Source organism: Mirounga angustirostris, unplaced genomic scaffold (assembly GCF_029215605.1).
Source record: "Mirounga angustirostris isolate CCGP_5_RB_7025 unplaced genomic scaffold, mMirAng1.0.hap1 SCAF_8, whole genome shotgun sequence".
Lineage (NCBI taxonomy): Eukaryota > Metazoa > Chordata > Mammalia > Carnivora > Phocidae > Mirounga > Mirounga angustirostris.
Window position 1 is genome coordinate 68,870,504 of NW_026991716.1, and position 21,986 is coordinate 68,892,489.

At 38.7% G+C, this 21,986-nt stretch overlaps 1 protein-coding gene across 6 annotated transcripts in view; it reads left to right on the plus strand.

Moving 5' to 3' along the window:
- Positions 1-21,986, plus strand: part of BCKDHB (branched chain keto acid dehydrogenase E1 subunit beta) — a 210,614-nt gene that overhangs the window by 85,856 nt on the left and 102,772 nt on the right. The window lies entirely within an intron of this gene.

Consider the following 21,986-nt stretch of genomic DNA (forward strand, 5'->3'; position numbering starts at 1 on the left):
TGTTTTTATTTCCACAAAGTCGACTTAGATTTAGATTACCTTAGATTTCATTTTTAGTAAGATAACTAACACTTGCAAGGTTAACGTTTAGGGTCTGTACTTTGTACTGAATGGCTCTAAATTGGTTTTGTGGGGAGGTTGGAGAATTTGCCTTTAGAGAATCTATAATGGCTTAGTAGTCCCAGTTACATACATTTTTTTTAGTCAACTTCTTGGACCTGATTGAATGATTCACTGGTTGAATACTAGCTCTTTTGCTTGAAGCTTTTAACCCATGAGGTAGAGGGGAGGGAACAGGAGAATGAATGAGAACAAGAGCATTACCAGAGTGTGGGGGCAGGAAGGGGAGCTAAGTAATTACCTATAACCACTAGAGGCCTCTCTTAAGCCAAGTTTCATGGTTAATATCACCAGGTTTCCATAATGGGGCCTGGCTCTGTCATTGTAAATTAAGCATATTTTATGTTGTAGTTCAGAATAAATAGTATGAGAGCACTTTTTTCCTAGAGCATATATTATAATGTAACCCAAATGTTTTCTTTAATGTGTTTATCAGAACAACTGATGATTTATTAGACTGAAAACAAATTAGAAATCTCCCTCTGCTCTTTCACTCTAAATGAGCTGTTGATAAAAACATGTAATCAAAGAATATGCCCAGATGAAAATTATATGCCTCTTTGACAGTGCAAGGATATTTAGGTTTAAAATTATTACTGATTTAGCATGGTGTGTTTAGTTGTTGAGAGTAGTATATATTTTTCTGATGTAGACTATAAGTAAAGTTATTTTAGGTTGTATATTTAAAATTTCATTATTATAAGCTTCTGATATCAAAAATCTATTTAAGAAATGATTCAAAAACTTAGGCTTAATACTGTCTGGGGTAAAAATAAGTGCTTTCCTTTAAGAATAATGAAAATATCATTTTTCGTTTGGAATTATTTTGGATGTGGGTTGACCTTGTGGAGATGCAGGCAGAGAAGGCAGGGTCATCCTGTCTGATAAGAATTGTTGTTCTGTTCCACAATAGGAAGGCTGACAATTTGGAACTTTGTTCCACTTTTGACAACTCATTGTTCATATAGGATTTTCTTTGTCACGACCACAACTAGTTAGTTGTACTAATTGGAGCACGTTCTAGGTTCTTGGATGCTGTACTTGGGATGTGACGACCACATTTACTGCCCTGCATGGTGGCCCTTGGATGATTCCTTGGAGTTCCATGAGGGCAGGGGAGTTTTGTGAATTTTGTTCATTACTCTATCCCCCAGAATTTTGAAGAGTGTGCAGTATAGAGAAGATACTCAGTAAATATTTGTTGAATGATCTTATTATTGCATTTCAAAAATAGCATGAAATATGTAGTAAGGAGTTGGTTTTTCAGTGAAAGAAATTAATGGAGAAACTGGTAATTTCTGTAGGGAAAAAACATCCTGAGAGTATCACTCCTGCTACCTGGTCTATTTTTAGTATGACTTATGTTTTAGATATGTTTTGAAGAAGATTAGGATAATGCCTGGGTTCTGATCTTTGTGTCATAAACGTAATATAACAAGGCTTGACATAGTACCTGGTGAGTGGTAAATAAGAGTTTAAAACAACATGTTTTATGCATATCTCCCTTAGTATTCACAGCAGTTCTCCTAATTAGAGGTCAGCGTCATTATTTTATAGGTGAGAAAACTGAGTGACTTGCTCTAGGTCACACAGCTGATGAGGTTGCTGGCCTCCCAACCTCCGCCTTTTTATTACATGCAGCTTCTCACAAAGAGTTTGAGCCGACTTTGTAAATATTTTTCAGATGTGATGAAGTGACAGTGATTTGTGATGTAATTTGAATGTAACTTGCAAGTGTATAAGATATTGGTGATTGCAGTGTGTTTACAAGGAGGGGTCAGGTCTGTTTCTTTCCTGCGGGGCTCTCTTGTCAGAACTGTAAGTGTTCCGATAGAGGCATTTCCATTCTCTATGCTAAGAATTTCTGTTCCCATTTTACAGATGAGGAAACTGTGTCTTAGAAAGGTTAGAAACCTCCCGAAGGGACTCAGCTAATGAGTGGCAGAACTGCAGTTTAGTCTTAGGTCTTAAATTCTGGAACGCTGACATTTTCATAGTATAACTGTGCCTCTTGTTAGAATAGTTATTTTACGATTATCTAACTTCATGCTTTAAAAATTATCATTTGAATTTTACTGATGAATTGCTTCTAAATTTGAGCTTGCAAATATTTTATAACATTTCAAGAATTTTCTTTCACATTTGCCCACCTGTATAACATTTTTTAAAGAAGAGAACATTCCTAAACACTGTGTACACCTTGTAAATCACACTACCATATTTCATTTCATTTGGCATTATTTTTTTCCTTCTACACGGAACTGGAGAAAGCAAGATAAAATTTTATAATTATATTTTTCCATTTCCAATCCTACTTAATGTGTCCCCTTATACGCTTAAATTATTTGAGTTTCACTCAAGATTTTCATTTTGTTGAAACTATTTGCTTTTGCTGTTAGAAATAGCAGTGAAAAGAAAGAAATCCATTACCTCATTTCATAGTGAAAAAAACTTACAGGTACTTTGTTTTTAGTTCAACATTTTAGGTATAATGTAGAAATATACATTTGTTGACTTTCTGGTTTTTGTTTGTTTTGTTTTGTTTTGTTTTTTTGATGGCCATAAAACCGGTACTTACATTTAGGAAATTGTAGCATTTGTGCTATAATTGGTAAGTTTTTCTTGCCTTTTCTATTATAATACCCTGGTCTTGCAGTGTCTAGCTTTTATAATTTAATTTAAAACTTTATTTAAACTATGGTCTACAATGGTTTTTAAAAAGTAAAATTAGAGAATAATACCATTTACTTCTGTAATTTATCTACTCCAAAACTGAAACCACCCTTATCAGTCATGGATAGTCAACCCTTCCAAATACACACACTCCTCGTCACATGCTTTTGTTGCTTTTCCTTCCAAGAACTTGGTTTTCTCTCTGTTTGTGTTTTCTTTTATATCTTTAAGTTACATGGTTTCTTATACAGCTGTTACACATCTTAAGTTTATTTTTCAGTACTTTATGCATTTTTGTTGTTATTGTGAATAGCGTCATCGTTATTACAGTTTTTCCTTTTTTTCCCCTTTTCTGTGTGTAATGGAAGAGGTTAAACAAATTAAGAGTACTACATTACCATGTCAATAACACATACATTTTAGCAGAGCATATAATGGGAAGCAGTATTTTCCATCCCTGTTTCTAGGCCCGCTCCTAAACACAGCCACTTTTAACCACTTCTCTGTTTTGTTCTGATGGCCACTTCCATATCTTTAAGACATTCTATAGGTATTTTTGGCTATAATACTTTATTAATTTCTGCCAAGACCCGGATTCTAAACAGATACCAAAAATAACAGGGTTTATGGAAAAAAGTAGGTTAGGCAGATAGCTCAAAACATATAACCCTTTGTTACTAGAGCAAGGAAGGGTTTGTGACTTGAGTCAGGAAGGAGTGAACCTGCTGAGTTAAAGGCAAAATGCATAAAAGCTGGGGAGAACCATGCAATAAACACTTCTAAAACAGAGCAGATGGGTCAGCCTGAGTGAAGAGGCATAGTGTATGGAACTGTTTTTCTCTGAAGCTCTCAGCTCTGTAGTTTTGCTTTACCTCTTACTGTGTTTCTTAGCATCATAAAACATTAATGTGCTGGGGTGAATTGCATATATGCCGACGTCAGTAGGCCAGTTGCTGCTGAATCCCGACCTAAAAACATGTTTCATACCTTGTGCCGGAAAAATGGACTCCCCTTGCCCAGCCCCTCATGTAGTTCACTGATGAATTGGGGTTGATTGACAGTGCCTAGGTTACATCTTTATCTTAGCTATGATGGAGACGAGACTGGTAAATCGTTTCCTTAATTATCTATCTCACTTCTTCAAGGTAGAATGTAAAAAACTATCAGAATATGGAGAATGGGGCGCCTGGGTGGCTCAGTTGGCTAAGCGTCTGCCTTCGGCTCAGGTCATGATCCGGGGTCCTGGGATCCAGTCCCACATCGGGCTCCCTGCTCAGCGGGGAGTCTGCTTCTCCCTCTACCCTTCCCCCCACCTCTAGTGACCTCACCCACTCTCTCCCCTCAAATAAATAAATAAAATCTTTAAAAAAATGTAGAGAATGTGTTCAAAAGTTTTGGGTTATCAATAAGAGAGGTCTAATACACACATATTTACAAATGTATATATACATCTACATATGTATGTATACCTTCATTTAACAGTTTTAAAAATTAGTCCCCACTCTGACACATGAAGATTCAATGCCGTTGCATTACCTATTAGCTTCACCTTATCATTTCCCCAATTCTGAGTTATTTGATTTCTTCTACTGATTGTCTTTTGATTTTAATAAATTTTTAAATCTCTTATCTTGTTCTATTAACTTTTCTCAGTATCCCTCCATATTTCACTGTGTAAGAAGATGACATTAATGCCCTCTACTCCTGTCTTCACCTCTTTCTTCTCTTCCAATTCCTGTTTTGTATCAACTATTTATTTTTACATAGCTGAGACTGATAATATTAAATTGTTCTATAACCATAATTAAACCTTCTATAACCATAATTAAACCTTCTAAACTTTTGATTCTAAAAGTTAAAAACCGATAAATACTCTTGATCGTATTATGACAACATAAACATTCTTTACGACTGAGCTGACCTGGGGGATAAGATTTTATTCCTTTTTTTTTTTCTTTTTAACTTTAGTCCAGTTGTCTCTACCCCTAGGCACCTAAAAGGAGATATTCTTGGCCTCTAGAACAAATGGTTTGTCTTTTCTTATGGTGCATTAATTCCACAAAATCTTGTCACATTTTAGATCTTCGTATTTGGGCCATAGCATTCTTTTGGATTGTTCTGGATTTTTTAAAATTTTGAATTACCTCTTTTTTTCTCCTTGAAAGAGCATAGTCAGCCTTTAACATATCTTGAAGATCAATACTGTCATTTGGAATCTACTTTTCTTTCCTTCCAGGAGCCCTCTGTTCCAGTCTTCACTACCATAGTTGCAGCAACTAGGCTGCAAATTCATCCTCAGGGATGTTTCTCCATTGCACTTTTAAAAGACACTGTTTTCGGGGTCCTGTGACTTTCCCTTTCATGGTTTCCTCCCTCATTTTGCCAATGAACATACAAATTAACTTCATCAGGCAGAAGTTGTGTGGGTGTGGGAGGCTTTTGGGACACCCTCATTTGAAAAAAATGTGTGTGTTTTGCACTCACACTAGATTGATATTTGGCTGGATATAGAATTCTATGTTTGCAGTAACTTTCACTTAGGAGTTTAAAGATAATGCCTCTCTATATACTTGTGTTATATTGGGGTAAGAAAGTGTGATGCCAGTGTGATTTTCATCTTTCTGTAAATGATTGTTCTGTGTGTTTGTTTTTCTGGAAACTTATTTATTTATTTGTCCTTTTATACTGAAATGCCATAGATGTGCGTCTCGGAGCGAGTCTCTTTCACTCATCTTGTTTTGCCTCTCATGCATTTCCTCTGGGAACTTATTACTTATTTAAAAATAATTGTATCCTTTTTTCTTTTGTATATTTTCTTTTCAGAAAACTTATCAGTTGGATAATAGCCCTTCTAGATTGATTCTGTGTGTCTCTCCTTTCTGATCTAGTTTTTGTCCCATTGTGTTCTTGTAGTATTTTGAACATTTCCTCTCTTTTTAATTTTAATTCTTATTTTGAATAATTTAATTTCAGTAATAATTTTTTTTCTTATGCTCTGTTCTTTTTGTACTTTGCTGTTTTGTGCAATGTCTTCTTCAGTTGTCCTGGGTATACCAATATAATATGAAAGTTATTTATATTATAAAATAATAGGCTTTTTTAAAGCTCGATTCTGTAAATCATCTGTTTCTTCAATAGTTTGTCTCTTTTGTAATATATATTTTTTCTTCTTGTTGATTATTTTGGAGCTCTGAGTGGGTGTTTTCCTATAGGTCTCTTTCCTCAGTAGACGTCTCTGTGGGAAAAGTTGAGCAGATCTGTGCACATGGGTGAGACTTTGTTTTAGGGTGCCTGGATGAGAAGTCTGTCCATAGGCATGAAGGGATGGGTACTTCTCGATATACAAATGAGCTAGGCTTGCTTTTTGGACATCAACCCTCACAGAATAGGACTATCTTTGTAGGCAATTTGAATGGTTTTATCATAGACTATCTTCTTTGCCTGGATTGTCTCTGGGGTCAGGGTTGGAAAGATGTGTTTTTATTTGGGGGAAGTGGGGCAATTGGTACAGCTGCTTTATTTAATTCCCCTGTTATCATTCCCGGTTCTTACACCCACCTTCCGCACCTGCTGGTGAGCCCATCTGGGGTCTCAGGAGAGATTAACTTCCTCTTCCCTTGTACACCCTACCTCCCTCCCCCATGTGTCTGGGCTTTAGCTTCTGCTCTTAGTCAGCATCTCCGTCACACATCCACAAAATGCTTGTTTTAGTCTCTTTTGTCTAGTAATCGCTATCCCTCCCCAACTTGGTTGTTTTGACTGTTACAGGTTTTTTCCCCTTTTGTATTCATTTCCTGTCTTGGGAAAGAAAAGATACAAAAGCATATATTCAGTCTACCAGCTTGAGCTGGAAGGCTTCTCTATTGTATTTTTTCATTTTTTTAACAAGAAGCATGGTGATTTTTGTATTTCAGTCAGTGTATTGTCCTTTCATGAAAATCTTATTCATTTCAGTAGTTTCTAGGTTGATTTTCTAACTTGGTAATCTTATTCTGCAGGTAAGGCCAGTTTTGTCTCTTGTAATCTATATACTTATTTTTTTTTCTCGTTTGACTAGAAACACTGAACAATATTGAATGATAGTGACGATAGCAGATATTGAATGTGATTTTTCCAAAGCCTAATATTGAACTGATTGAATTGTAAAGTAGAAAATAGAAAATATTGACTTCATTATATAGAGTCTTGTCTCACTGAGAAAGATAACAGAAATTTCCTGCACAGGTAGTATTTTTGAGTGAATGGATTTGGCACTTACAGCCCGAGTACCTCTTGTACATCTTTGACCAATAACCACAATTCAAAGTTGGAGATGAGAAAGAAAGGAAAGTAAGCTTTTTAAAATAATAAATTCTTCCAATGGAGTTGACCAAATTTCAGATGTTTATCATTATTGGAGAACAAAGTTACTTTTATTTCTTGCCAGTAAATCAAGGAAAACAAGTCCCATGACTGGCAGCTATCATAGATCTTCTGCCCTAAAGCCAGTGAAAACAATGAAGCAACCATAACTGGATAGGTACATGCATGTGGTAAACACAGCCTACATGATTGACAGCTACATGACAGGTCATTGCGAGGACCAAAAGACTTGGTTATTGATTATCATGTAGAAGAAATCAACTGCTTGATTTAGTTTTGTTTTTTTGAAGGGGCTTTAAGAATTGCCTTGAGGATGTTAAAACTGATTCATGATGTGAAACTCTAGGATATAGTATTTGGAAATGCTTGGTGGAAGTTGCAGAGGAGTGATTTTCTGTCAAAATGAAAAAGACTGTTTATCAGTTCTGTCCTTAAAGGGACTTATTAGTTGGAACTATCAAAAAATGAAATGAATTGCCTCTTGTGGTTGTGAGAACCTCATTAATGGGACATCATCTGGCAGAAATGTTAAGAGAAGAAATGGGGAGGATGGCCTAACCAGTCTCTTCAGTGTCAAAGATTATATGGAATAAAGGAAAACTATCCTTTTAGCATTCTGGAATATAGTATTATATTTCAATATTAAGTGATGTAATAAAATAATACAGATATCAGAAGAAGTTATTCATCTTTTTTTTTTTAAAGATTTTATTTATTTATTTGGCAGAAAGAGACACAGCGAGAGAGGGAACACAAACAGGGGAGTGGGAGAGGGAGAAGCAGGCTTCCCGCTGAGCACAGAGCCCGATGCGGGGCTCGATCCCAGGACCCTGGGATCATGACCTGAGCTGAAGGCAGACGATTAACAACTGAGCCACCCAGGCGCCCCTCATCTTTTACGTTTTGCACGGGAAATTCCTCTCTTATATTTCTAGTAAAATACTTGTGTCCTTAGACTTTTCTTTTGCCAGCTTTATCTTCTTTTTACCATAATCAAATAGTAAATTATTTCTCCAGTTTTGTAAGTAGAACAGACATCCAGTAGCCGAGTTTTATAGTGACTTTTTTTGGTAACCTCTCTGGCATTTACTTTTTTAATTTTCCACAGCTGCTACTGTCTTTTCTCTCCCTCTCTCGTCACCCTCCATCCCCCCACCCCTCAGTTGAAATCCACTGGGCCACCTGTAGTACCTCTCCAGCCATTAGTTCTTCTCCATTCTCATTGCCTATTCAAACCGTCATCATTTCTCCCTAGGACAGAGTGTCCTCTTGCTCCTTTGAAGCCCTTCCTTCTTGCCAGGATAATTTTTTAAACTGAAAAACTGCTTGGTATTACTACTCATAGTTCAGTTCTGGCGGTGCTTTCGGATTGCCATCAAAACAAAATGTGAAATCCTACTATGACATAGTTGGTCCTCCAGGATCTGACCCTGGCCTGTTCTGTGGTCTTCTAAGTCCGTGTTGTTGCCTTCTCAGTGTTCACAGGGCACCACAGCCAGCTCTCAGAGCTGCTTTCGTTCCCCTTGTGTTGTAGTTTTTAATGTCCTCATCTTGCTCTCTCACCATGCGGCCTTTTAGCTCTGTATGTTCACAACCACAGCAGCATGGGGAAGATGTGAAATAAAAATGTATTTCTTGTCCCATAATAGATGAACTTTCCATGTATTTGGAGATTAGGTTTTGTTGAATCTCCATTTTCCATGACATGGCAGAGAATCTTGAAGTAGGTAGAGAAAGACCTAGAAGTAGCGTGGGGCTCCTGGGTGGCTCAGTCTGTTAAGCATCCACCTTTGGCTCAGGTCATGATCCTGGGATCCTGGGATCGAGCCCCACATTGGGCTCCCTGCTCAGTGGTGAGTCTGTTTCTTCCTCTCCCTCTGCCTGCTTGTGCTTACTCTCTCGCTCTCTCTCTCAAATAAATAAAATCTTAAAAAAAAAAAAAAAGTAGCTTGAGGTAGCCATAAAACTCATGCCTAAAAGCACATACACGCTAATTCTGTAGGAGAAACTAGGAGGCCTTTCATCATATGCCTTCCACCTTTCACTTAGAATCCTTACAAATGTGTGTACTTGCTGTCCTAGTTCCCATTCGGTTAGAAACAACACATTGGAAGATGGGGTAAAGTTAGGATGTCAAAGGTAAGGATGTTGGCAAGACTAGAGCTGATATAATGATAGCCTGAGAAGAAGGCACTCTGTGGGAAAAGAAAAAACAGTAAAAAGTATATAAGAATATTTAAAAATCACAGCAGTTTGTTAGAAACAAAATAGACCTGTGCCTTGGTCACATGGTATTATAATTGATGTTCCAAATTCTGTCCATCATCATGAGGAGATTAATTTTTGTTCATGCACTGTTTGAAATTCAGTATTATTGCTTAAAGGTATGAGCAGGGTGAACTCTCGAATATGCTGAGTAACCCAGCCTCCTACCGTGCTAGATAAATGAGTTCTTGCTGAGTTTCTTTCTGAAAGCTGCAGGGTATGGTGCTCTGTTTCTGATCATTAATTTCCCTTTGGTTATATTCATATTTCTAACAATGTTAGTGATCTTCTGTTAGGGCATTTTTCTATTAATTTCTGATTTCTCGTGTCATATTTGGAAACTAATAAAATGACCCCTTTCTCTTGGCTCTTATTGTTCTTCAGATCTCTTATTCATGGAGCCACTTATGAATTTTCAGTGGTGGAAACCTCGGTATATCATTAATTCTGATACTATTTTGTATTAGATCCCTCTGACATTTTCCAAACTTTAACTGAATTGGTGGGAAGGGGAAAAGAGGGGGATGAAGCCTCCATCTTTGAAGATGGCTGACAGATAATAACCTCAAGGTGTGAGACAGCACCTGAGGTGTGACAGATACCATGTGTAGTCACAGTACTACAAGTCCCTGTGCCGTGGCTTGGAACCACATATCTTCTTGGTGTGAATCACTTGAGACATGTTTCTTTCGTCTCTCAGTGGGGTTAAACTCCAGGGGAAATTGGGCTGGTGGTGCCAGAGGGTGGAGGGTGTGTTGACTAATCTGTTAAGTAGCCTTTTATCTGAGAGTCTAGTTTCTCATGAGTATTTCTGACCAAAAGCATAGATGGTTGGAAATACGGATTTTTGTTTTTAATTAGTCTCTCTAGGGACGAGAGGCTTATTTTTGAAGAATGGAATTTTAAGGAAGCCTGACAAGCTCAGTTTTCATGTGACTGAAAAATTTTGGCAGCTGAAAAAGCTTTCCCAACTAGGAGTTCGAGCCAGACTTTCCAGTGGCGAAGCCGTTCTTGGGGGGTTAGACTTGTGGGTAACCGGTACCTTAGCGCTCCCATCACAGTGGTACCGTTTAGGGTGCTTATGGCACTTTCGTGTATCTTGCTTCCTATTGGCTCCGAAGGCTCTCACAGGGTTTATCCTTCCATTGGGTGCCTTATAAAGATCTTCACTCTTCCATCCCATATTTATACATTTTATTTATTTATTTTTTTAAATTTATTTTTATTTTTATTTTTTTTTAAAGATTTTATTTATTTATTTGACAGAGAAAGACACAGCGAGAGAGGGAACACAAACGGGGAGTGGGAGAGGGAGAAGCAGACTCCCTGCCGAGCAGGGAGCCCGATGCGGGACTCGATCCAGGGACTCCAGGATCATGACCTGAGCCGAAGGCAGTCGCTTAACCAACTGAGCCACCCAGGCGCCCCATATTTATACATTTTAATCGGGTTAGTTGATACTTACCACAGACGTAGGGCAGCATAATGCCTCATTATTTCTGCAAGAAAGATCTTTGCCTCCTCTCTTATACCACCACAAAATTATAATGCTACTGTATTACCACAGTTTTGTAACTTGAGAGGCAGAAATTGATTGTTTTGCCCAAAATCCTGTAGGAACACAGAAATAGGCAAAAGCGAGCAGACTTGGGACGCCACCCAGTTCCATTCCCCGTTCCTGCATTGTAGCAACCTGACAGTCAGCGGCTCCTGCTCGACCCTTACTGTCAAATGAGGCAACCAGTTCTCTTGTGCAGTTCTGGCTGTTAGAAAGTTTTCAGGTGATATTTGCTTTTCTCGAACTTCCACCTATTGATTCCTATTCTCTCTTGTAAGATCTTGTTTATACCTACTTCTGTTTGACTTGTCTTCAAATATTTGGACACCTTCCAAGCCTCCTTGCAGTCTTCTCATCTCCAATCCAAATATTCTATTCAGTCCTTTCAGCTATCACTTAAATCCTCTGGTTTCCAGATTCCTCACTATACTGACGGCTATTCTTGGGCATATTCTCAATGTCCAGTGACCCTTTTAACTTCAAATGACTTAAAAATTATTCTTGAGGTTATTGTCCATCAGCCAAATGCCTACTAGACTTGTTTTCTCCTAGCGTCTGACCTTTGTAGTGACCTAGAAGGAGAACAATGCTTTTTTATGTTTCTGTTTTGAAATATTTGAAAAGGTAGTGTGTTCCATGTCATTGGATATGTGAAGGAGATGTGCATAATGTCAAGGATGTTAAAGATAAATAGCAAATTGGGAGTGTGGTGTCCTTACAAAAGTAAATTAAAATGGCTACTTAGAAAGTACCTGTATATGGGGGCGCCTGGGTGGCTCAGTTGGTTAAGTGTCTGCCTTGGGCTCGGGTCATGATCCCAGGATCCTGGGATAGAGCCCCACAACGGGGGTCCCTGCTGCTTCTCCCTCTCCCTGCCCCCACCTTGTGCTCTCTCTATCTTTCTCTCTCTCGCTCTCAAATAAATAAGTAAAATCTTTTAAAAAAGTAAATAAAATATAAAAAGTACTTGTATGAAATGCTAACTATAAAAATAGGGCATATTAGAGTGCATAATACTGGGAATAATACTTAAGTGAATATTCCTCTCAGGAGGACACTTAACATGCTTTTGTTCTTTGACGAATCCCTCAGTAAACTTGCAGGATTATTTTGCATCTGTGAAAGACTGTGTCTTTCGTCAAAAACTTTTAGTTCACAAAAAACTTCATTAACATTTTCCCATCACTGTGATGGGAGCGCTAAGGTACCGGTTACCCACAAGTCTAACCCCCCAAGAGCGGCTTCGCCACTGGAAAGTCTGGCTCGAACTCCTAGTTGGGAAAGCTTTTTCAGCTTTCTCAACTAGGAAATGGATTAAGAAAGCAGTCATGCACTTAAGTCACTGGACATTGAGAATAAGTCCAAATATTTGAAGACAACAAAGAGTACTTTAATTTTCTCCACATTTGCCCACATTGTTTACTTATTCTTTAAAGAGTCAACATTTGGGGCAATACACCCAGGTTGTTACAAACTTTTAGAAAACCCTTAATCAGTATTGTTAGCATTGTTTTGTCCAGTACCAACTACTCCCCCATTTCCTTGAGGACAAAGTTAGCTATGCTTTCTTAGATAATCTCAGCCATTTATCAGTGACATTTTTGTAAATGGAATATTGTTTGCTCTTAATCCTAAAATTAAGTTATTGAAAAATATATTGACCTTACTGTAGATTTGGGACTGTGTAGCTGGTAGATTTTGCCAAATTATGGCAATGAGAGCTTTAGTAGTGTCTATTTTAGGACAAGTGATTCTTTAGTAACAGTGTTAACATCATTCCACTGTAGAGACTTTTTTTTTTTCCATGAGGTAATTTAAAAAATGTGTGGCTGTTGTGAGATATTTAGTTCAATAATATGTTGCATGTAAGGACATTCAGTGAAAGGGTTCTGGTGTTATAAGGAAAGGATGTTAAAAAACCAAAATCTCTCAAGTAAATTGTGGTTTGTGACAGTTTCACCCTCAGGGAAGGGAAGCTCATTGAAACTTCCATGACTATTAATTTTGAGAAAGAACATACATGGTCTTGTTGGACTGAAGCCTCCAACCATCTTATTAAGCCAAGGATACAAAAGTAGGCTCAATTTGCATCCCTTTTTGGCCCATTAATCAAAATGAAGATGGTAGGAGTATATGGATGGTATGTTGGGTCCTTTGTCAAGTTAGCATAGGGTATGAGTCATGAATATTCCCCATTTCTTGATTTTATCAATAGTCTCCCCAAAGTCACTCACCAGAAATATATAGTAAGAAGTTGAATTCATTTGGCTCACTTAACTTGTTTTGGAGAATGGGTGAGAAGGGCTTCCAACTGGAACTGTCAGTTTTTTTCTGCAGCAGGCGCCTGCCTTTTTAGCCTTTTGTGAAAATAGCCTGATATGCTTCTTCCTTCTTTTGCTACCATGAAGCATGCTATCCCGGCTTTTGTAGGCTTTCAGACTGTAAAAGTGATTGCATAGTCTGGTTAGTACACAGAGTTCTGGGTCAGGGATCTCAGGCCCCGGTTTTCTGCTGGTTGCTGGATGACCTTGGGCAAATGAGTCAACCTCTTCTCTACTTTCCTTTCTACTTTATAAAATTGAGACTTTCTTGGGGCGCCTGGGTGGCTCAGTCGTTAAGCGTCTGCCTTTGGCTCAGGTCATGGTCCCAGGGTCCTGGGACTGAGCCCCGCATCGGGCTCCCTGCTCGGCGGGAAGCCTGCTTTTCCCTCTCCCACTCCCCCTGCTTGTGTTCCCTCTCTCGCTATCTCTCTCTCTGTCAAATAAATAAATTAAAACAAAAAAATTGAGACTTTCTTTTTCTCCTTAGTCTTAAAAAAGTTTACAACAATTAAATAAAAGGTAAATAAGAATTTGTTGAGTGAGTTAATACCTATCTGGATACTTTAGTTAATATAGATAGGTTGACTTCTCACATTACTAGAATAAATTAAATGAAATGCCCCAAATGGGTTCAATATGTATTCCAGATTGTCTTTGTTAAATAGAAGATGTAAGTCTGGTGTAATTTGTATAAGTCATTTCAATCTCTTTTGAGGAAAAGCAATGTGGTTGTTTATGTTGTCCATGTAAATGTATTACAGCATTAAAGAAGTTCAGGCGACACTGAAGGATTGTTTAGTCACTGAAACCTTTAAAGTCCCTTCAGTTAGTGTAATTGATTCTTATGAACCCTTTAAAATCATCTAGTTAATCAAAATTTTAAATTGCATCAGGATTATTTCATCTCTTTAGGGCTCTCACTTTTAAATTTTGCCCTTTTTTTTTTAATTTAAAAAATGTAGATGAATTATGCTCATTCTGGGAAAGTATTTGGGCTCTAGTTGACATAAATTTGAGTCCAGTTTTTGTATCCCAGAAGTCTGTTATGCTTTTGAAACTTTATTAGCTCATTTATACTCCATTTCTCATATTTGAGTGCTCTATAAACCTGTAGACTTTAAAGACCTGAGCTGCAGTCCTAACCTAATATTGCAATCTGCTTTTAGATGTATTGTATAACCATAAAACCCCTTAAAGGGAGTCCTCTGTTTATAGATCTAAAATTGTTGTACTTGAGCTAACAGTGAGGCTAAGGCCTGATGTGAGCTTTTGAAGAGTATAAAGCACACTACTAAATGGTGGAACTGTTATCTAATAAGAGTATGTCTGTGACTCATTGTATTTCCCTTGCCTTTTATTCCTATGAGCTGTAGAAAGAACCCACTGTAGGGGGTTGGAAATATTCTTTCTTAGGATTGTGGGATGACAGAGTGGTTGCTTTTTCCAACCACCATATGTGGTGATTAGACTCTTCGGAATGACATTGGGGTACTTTTTGAACAAACAGCAACAGCCTTCCAAATAACTTATAATAAATAAAGTATGTAAAACATTTTCTTCAGCCAGATGTAATGTTTAGTAGTAGAGGAGTAAATTTAAAGTGACCTCTTACAGGAAAATTTGGGAAATGCCTGGATGGATTAAGAAAGCAGTCATGCTGTTAGAAGTAAACTCCTTTCCAGTTCTTAGGTGAGAATATACAATGGTTTACTTGAATTTCATTTTCATGATTTCATGGAAAATGCATTGATTGGTAAAACCTAAAAACTTCAGTGAACCAATACTGTTTGAGCTTTTAGAGGCTTTGTTTCTAGTACTCAAAAAACATTTAAGCAGATAGCATACTTCTGTGTGGTTAATTTTCCTGAATATTTAATAACGATCTGATTTTGTAAATTAAATTATATTGTATATATAATAGAGTGAAATCCAGTTCCTGGGGGACTCTGGGTAAGGTGGCATCTAAACCTGTGCCCCTGAGCTCCTTCTCAACAACCCTAAAACAGCAGTTTCAGAATTTCTAGGAGAAGGAAGTTAGGGGTTTGAGTGGGGATCAGCTAGAGAACTTGTCTTGAAATGGTGTTTTCTTTGTACACACATTGCTTTTACCTGGTTTTCGTTTATTTCAATGGGATTAGGCTGGTGAGCTTTATATCTGTCATAGCTAAGCTTTGGTGTCTCCACTGCTGTTCAAATCAGACCCAAGCCAGAGAAAGCATGTGTGCAGAGATTTGAAGTGTACTCCTGACTCAGACTGTGATCAGCCTTGGCTCTCAGAAGTCTTCAGAACATTGTTTATTCTGCAGGATGGAAGAGGAAAAACGTAGTAGTGGAGAGATTTGTGTGAGGACCTAGACCTTAAAGCTGCCTGGGAACTCCTCAGGGAAGCCTGGTACCTGCCCAGTAGTGCTATGGCAAGGACTCTTCACTAAAATACTATAGAAGACATCCTGCCAAACTAGGATATGCTAAAGGCATTCTCATTAAAATTATTCAATCAACTGCTAGCATTTTCTAGGTGTTTTAGAAATGGAGGACATAGCGAACAGAACAGATTATTTTCCCCCCTCTTGGAGCTTAGATTCTATTGGGGGAGATAGTCACTAAACAAATATATGTTTAGGTCAGGTCATGATAAATTTTGTGAAGAATGATAAAGTTTAAAGGAATAGTAAGGTGAAAGGAGGTGCTATGCTATACAGTTGGTCAGGGATGACCACTCTCAGGTGGGGCCTTTTGAGCAGATACATGATTTAAGCAAGAAGCTTCATAGGGATTTGAGGAGTTAAGATGGCAGAGCAGTAAGGGGACTCTAGGTTTCCCTCATCCCTCGAACACAGCTAGATAATTATCAAATCATTCCAAACACTGAAGAAATCAATCTGAATGCTGAAAGAGCAAACTGCAGAACTAGAGGGAGTACAGAAGCCACATTGTGGAACGTAGGAGTTGTGGAGATGTGATTCTGGGAAGAAAAGAATCGTGGGTGCTGCAGAGGGGAGGAGCCTTGATCTCAGAGAGAGAAGAGAGAGAAACAGTGGTGACCTGGGGATTGCACAAGAGAAACACTTCCCCAAAACCATTGGGAAAACTAGAGTGGCTGATTTGCACAAGTTTTTACAAGCGGGGGGCTGAAAGTCTCAAGTTTTATAAGACCGTGCCACCACTGGGGTGGAGCCTGGCAGGCATAGCAGTGCCCCTGTGGGGAAGGAGGGCAGAGGCCCAGGAGTGGGTTGTGTACTCTGAGGATCCCCTGGGTTGCACTGGGAGAGAAAGTTCACCTTCTTGGAGTGCATTTGGGAGAGGTGGCATGGTCTCTCTGGGGACAAAAGAGCTGGTGGGCGCCAACATGCTGCCCTGTTCATTAGTATAGGAACAGAGACACCTGAGGGCAGCAAACCTTGGTGCCAGCTTTTTGTTGCACTTTACCATAAACTCTGAGCCCCTACACAAGTGCCTGAACAATTCTGCAACTACTTTACTGGGACAAACCAGCACCAGCCACAGTATGGCGAGACCCTACCACAGAGGATCAATGCAGTCCATGCTGTGCTGGGTTCCTCTAATTTGGAGTTTTGAAACCCAGCTGCACGCCTGGGATAAAACACAGGAGTACTGTGCTGCCTGGCAGGTAGACAGCTCGGACACAGATAAGGTGAAGACAGGGATCTGATGGAAGCTGGGGACGCAAGAGGGGGGATTGTTCATTCTTCTGTGAAGGCTTCCTGAAGAGTGGCAGGTATGAACTCCCTACTCCAGGGATGAGAGAGCAGGGCAACACCATTTCCCCCCTGCCCATCAGCATTCAACTACTTCAGTGAGCAACACAGCACCCCCAGTGGAGGCTGGAGCCATTTACACCAAGCCCCACACCCTGCACCCTGCAGGTGCATCTTTCCTAGGCAAGTCCACTGGAGAACCAGTGGCCCTCCCCCAGAAAACCAGCACAAACCTCTCACACACACCAAGTCTACTGATCATAGAGTGCTGCAAAGTTTTAGCTCTAGGGGAAATAGGATCTAGCCTCTTTTAATAAGCAGACCCAAACACACCTAGTTAAAACTTGCCACACAGTGGGTAAGATCCAAACACTCTCCACTGCAGGCAAGGAGAAACTCTGCAGAGGACTGACCTAAGGGAAAGAGCAGCCAAAACACAACAGCAGAGGGGTGCCTGGGTGGCTCAGTTGGTTAAGTGTCAAACTCATGGTCTCAGTTTAGGTCTTGATCTCAGTGTCGTGAGTTCAAGCCCCACATTGGGTTCCATGCCCAACAAGTCGCATACTCAAAAAACAAAACAAAACAAAACAAAAACCACAGCAGCAGAGTGCACACTCTGAAACACCTCCTGAAGCACCAGGCCCAGGACAGTATAGGACCTCTTCTTAATAGAGCCATTAATCAGGAGCAGGAATATAACAGGTTTTCCTTATACACACAAAAACAATGACCTAGACAAAATGACAAGACAGAGGAATTCACCACAAAAGAAAGAACAGAAAGAGGTAATGGCCAGGGAATTAATCAAAACAGATATAAGTAAGATGCCTGAACCAGAATTGAAAACAACAATCATAAGGATGCAAGCTGGGCTTGAGAAAAGGATAGAAGACACTAGAGAATTCCTTATTGCAGAGATAAAAGAACTAGAAACTAGTCAGGCTGAAATAAAAAAAATGCTATAACTGAGATGCAAAACTGACCAGATGCAATGACAATGATGGACGAAGCAGAGGAATGAATCAGTGATATAGAAGATAAAACTATGGGAAATAGTGAAGCTGAAAAGAAGAGGGAGAGAAAAGTATTGGATCACAAATGTAGACTAAGGGAACTCAGTGACTGCTTAAAGCATAATAACATCATAGGAGTCCCAGAAGAAGAGACGGAAAAAGGAGCAGAAGGTTGATTTGAGCAAATTATAGTTGAAAACTTCCCTAATCTGGGGAAGGAAACAGTCTCCCAAATCCAGGAAGCACAGAGAGTTCCCATCAAATTAAACAAAAGCCGGCCAACAGCAAGACATATTGTAGTACAATTTGCAAAATATAGAGATAAGGAAAGAACCCTGAAAGCAGCAAGGGAAAAGAAATCCCTAACCTATAAGGGAAGACATATCAGGCTTGCAGCAAATCTGTCTACAGAAACCTGGCAGGCCAGAAGAAAGTGGCATGATATATTCAACGTGCTGAAGGGGAAAAATATGCAGCCAGGATTACTTTAACCAGTAAGGCTGTCATTCAGAATAGGACAGAAAGAGTTTCCCAGACAAAAACTAAAGGAGTTCATGACCACTAAACTACCCTGTAAGAAATATTAAAGGGGACCCTTTGAATGGGAAAGAAAGACCAACAGTAACAAAGACTAGAAAGGAACAGAGAAAATCTCCAGAAACAGCAACTTTACGGGTAATACAATGGCACTAAATTCATATCTATGAATAGTTACTGTGAATGTCAATGGACTAAATGCTCCAATTAAAAGATATAGGATATCAGAATGCATAAAAAAAAAACCCAATAAGACCCATCTACATGCTGCTTGCAAGAGACTCGTTTTAGACCTAAAGACATCTCCAGGTTGAAAGTGAGGGATGGAGAACCATCTATCATGCTAATGGACATCCAAAAGAAAGCCGGAGTAGCCATACTTATATCAGACAAACTAGATTTTAAACCAAAGACTAATAAAAAGATGAAGAAGGGCACTATATCATAATTAAGGGGTCCATCCAACAACAAGATCTAACAATTGTAAATATGCCCCCAACTTGGGAGCACCCAAATATATGAATCAATAACAGACATAAAGAAACTCATTGATAATAATACAATAATAGTAGGGGACTTTAACACCCCCCACTTAACAGCAATGGACAAGATCATCTAAGCAGAAAATTAACAAGAAAATGATGGCTTTGAATTACACACTGGACCAGATGGACTTAACAGAAACATTCAGAATATTTCATCCTGAAGCAGCCGAATACACATTCTTTTCGAGTGCACATGGAACATTCTCCAGAATAGATCACATACTGGGCCACAAATCAGGCCTCAGCAAGTACAGAGAGATTGAGCTCATACCATGCATATTTTCATACCACAACGCTATGAAACAAAGTCAACCACAAGAAAAAATTTGGAAAGACCGCAAATATATGGAGGTTAAAGAGCTTCCTACTAAAGAATGAATAGGTTTACCAGGAAATTAAAGAAAAATTAAAAATACATGGAAGCAAATAAAAATGAAAACATGACAGTCCAAAATCTTTGGGATGCAGCAAAGGCAGTTCTAAGAGGGAAGTATATAGCAATACAGGCCTACCTCAAAAAGCAAGAAAAGTCTCAGATACACGACCTAACCTTACACCTAAAGGAACTAGAAAAGGAACACCAAATAAAGCCTAAAGCCAGGAGAAGAAGGGAAATAATAAAGATTAGAGCAGAAATAAGTGATATAGAAATAAAACCATTAGAACAGATCAATGAAACTAAGAGCTGGTTCTTTGAAAGAATTAATAAAATTGTTAAACCCCTAGCCAAACTTAAGAGAGAGGACCCTAATAGATAAAATCATGAATGAAAGAGGAGAGATCACAGCCAACACCACAGAAATACAAACAATCATAAAAGAATATTATGAAAAATTATATGCCAACAAACTGGGCAATCTGGAAGAAATGGATAAATTCCTAGAAACATACAAACTACCAAAACTGAAATAGGAAGAAATAGAAAATTTGAACAAACCCATAACCAGCAAAGAAATTGAATCAGTAATCAAAAATCTCCCAACAAACAAAAGTCCAGGGCCAGATGGCTTCCCAGGGGAGTGCTACCAGACATTTAAAGAAGGGTTAATATCTATTCTCTCTCTCTTTTTTTTAAAAAAGATTTTATTTATTTATTTGACAGAGAGAGACATAGTGAGAGAGGGAACACAAGCAGGAGGAGTGGGAGAGGGAGAAGCAGGCTTCCCGCTGAGCAGGGATCCTGATGCGGAGCTTGATTCCAGGACCCTGGGATCATGACCTGAGCCGAAGGCAGACATTAAATGACTGAGCCACCCAGGCGCTCCAATATCTATTCTCAAACTGTTCCAAAAAATAGAAATGGAAGGAAAACTTCCACACTCCTTCTACAAGGCCAGCATTACCTTGATTCCAAAACCAGAAAAAGACCCCACTAAAAAGAATTACAGGCCAATATCCCCAATGAACATGAATGCAAAAATTCCCAACAAAATACTAGCAAATCAAATCCAACAGTACATTAAAAGAATTATTCACCACCATGATCAAGTGGGATTTATTCCTGGGCTCCAGGAGTGGTTCAGTATTTGCAAAGCAATCAACCTGATACACCACATTAGTAAAAGAAAGGATAAGAACCATATGATCCTCTCAGTTCATGCAGAGAAAAGCATTTGACAAAATATAGCATTCTTGATAAAAACCCTCAACAAAGTAGGGATAGATGGAACATACCTCAACATCATAAAGGCCATATATGAAAGACCCACAGCTAATATCATCCTCAATGGGGAAAAACTGAGAGCTTTAACTCTCTGGTCAGGAACAAGACAGCGATGTCCATTCTCACCACTGTTTTTTAACATAATACAAGTCCTAGCCTCACCAACCAGACAACAAAAAGAAGTAAAAGGCATCCAGATTGGCAAGGAAGAAGTCAAACTTTTTCACTATTTGCAGATGACATGATACTCTATGATGAAAATCCAAAAGATGCCACCAAAAAATTGCTAGAAATAGTGCATGAATTCAGCAGAGTCGCAGGATATAAAATCAACCTACAGAAATCTTTTGCATTTCTATACACCAATAATGAAGTAGTAGAAAAAGAAGTCAAGGAATTGATCCAATTTAAAATTGCACCAATTGTACCAAAAGCCCTAAGATATCTAGGAATAAACCTAACCAAAGAGGTAAAAGAACTCTGAAAACTACAGAATGCTTATGAAAGAAATTGAAGATGTGCAAAGAAGTCGAAAAACATTACATGCTCATGGATTGGTAGAGCAAACATTAAAATGTCTATACTATCCAAAGCAATACACATTTAATGCAATCCCTATCAAAATACCACCAGTATTTTTCACAGAGCTAGAACAAACAATCCTAAAATGTGTATGGAACAACAAAAGACCCTGAATGGCCAAAGCAATCCCGAAAAAGGCAAAGGTGGAGGCATCACGATTCTGGACTTCAAACTATATTACAAAGCTGTTGTCATCAAACAGTATGGTACTGGCGTAAAGTATGGCAGTATGGCACAAAGACTCATATATCAATGGAACAGAATAGAAAACCCAGAAATGGACCCACACTATGTGGTCAACTAATCTTTGACAAAGCAGGAAGGACTATCCAATGGAAAAAAGATATTCTCTTCAGCAAATGGTGTTGGGAAAACTGGACAGCAACATGCAGAAAGATGAAACTGGACCATTTTATTATACCATACACAAAAAGAAATTCAAATGGATGAAAGACCCAAATGTGAGACAGGAAACTATCAAAATTGTAGAGGAGAACACAGGCAGCAACCTCTTTGACCTCAGCCATAGCATCTTGTTACTAGACACGTCTCCAGAGGCAAGGGAAACAAAAGCACAAATGAACTATTGGGACTTCATTAAGATTAAAAGCTTCTGCACAGTGAAGGA